We start from the raw sequence: 1,202 nt of genomic DNA on the forward strand, positions 1-1,202 counted from the left end.
TTCGGTTTCGATAAGATCGAGCTCTCCTGCTCTCTCTGCGAACAGCATCGGTGAAATTTGAAAAAGTTGAAGAAATGATTATCTGAGAAAACGTTTCATCATTCGATTAAAAGTTTACTTTCAGTGAGAAATTGTTCTTCTTCGTTTTTTCTCGTTCGCCATATCGCAATCGTTAAATATTTATTCAATCTATTTTAATAACGTTCTATCAAAAAGTGACTATGCAGTGCAGAATATATTTCTCTGATCTTTCGTTCATCCTCATACGATTCCACTCTCAGTTAAAAGTTACTCTTGTGTTTTAATTATACACACAACACTCTCGAAAGTTATATGTTCTTTTATTATCAATATTTTAATAATTCTTCTCTCAGTTAAACTCAGTGAAAAATATCCCTCTCTCTCTCTCTCTATTACCTCTTATTAACAGTTTCATTGAAAGTTAAAAATTATCTCACAGTGAAAAATACATTTCTCCAAATTATATTACTAATTATACTTAAACATCGATTCATTAATCGTATCACACGGATAATATTCAAAAGTTACATCCAATAAGAAACATTTCCCCCCATTATCTAACTATCCACCTTATTAACATCGATATTTAAAAGAATATTATTCTTCCTAATTACTCATATTCTCTCTTCAAAACTTACTTTCTTATTCATTCAATTCATTCTACTCTAATCAATTCTACTCTAATCATACCCCGACACGTGTAGAAATCCCGTGCTCTCGACATGCTCTCGAGGAACGGACAACTCCTCAGCCTTTCGTTAATTGTATCGCGAGCAACGATAAAGCGATCGTATCGAATGTCGATCTCTTACGTCAGCTGGGAATCCGAATCCGTTGGAATCCCCCGGGAATTCGGCCAATTCCCCCTCGTGTTCCTCCCTCGCTCCGTCGAAATTTCAACCGGTTCCGGTGAACGTTAGTCGCGTTCGTGTTGCAGAGGTGCGTGCAACGAGCGCCGGGAACGCGTTGGAAACGCGTGCGACACGCCAGATTTTGATTCGTGCGGAGATAAGGGAACCGGTATTAGGGGCCCCTCTCGAGCCGGCGAGCCGTGATACGCCCGTCGCGATTTAGATATCCAGGCCTTTTGTTTACCAACATCGAGGCCGCGCTTCGAAAAATTCGCGTAATCCGGCCGATAACGATCGGCTCGAGAGGATCGGCCGCGATCAACGACTCGA

The 1,202-nt window shown here is 40.5% G+C and overlaps 1 protein-coding gene across 1 annotated transcript in view; it reads left to right on the forward strand.

Annotated features, from left to right (window-relative positions):
- The window catches only part of LOC102681195 (zinc finger homeobox protein 4), an 88,575-nt gene that overhangs the window by 1,414 nt on the left and 85,959 nt on the right, over nt 1-1,202 (forward strand).

Source organism: Apis dorsata, unplaced genomic scaffold (genome assembly GCF_000469605.1).
Source record: "Apis dorsata unplaced genomic scaffold, Apis dorsata 1.3 scaffold_125, whole genome shotgun sequence".
Taxonomy (NCBI): domain Eukaryota; kingdom Metazoa; phylum Arthropoda; class Insecta; order Hymenoptera; family Apidae; genus Apis; species Apis dorsata.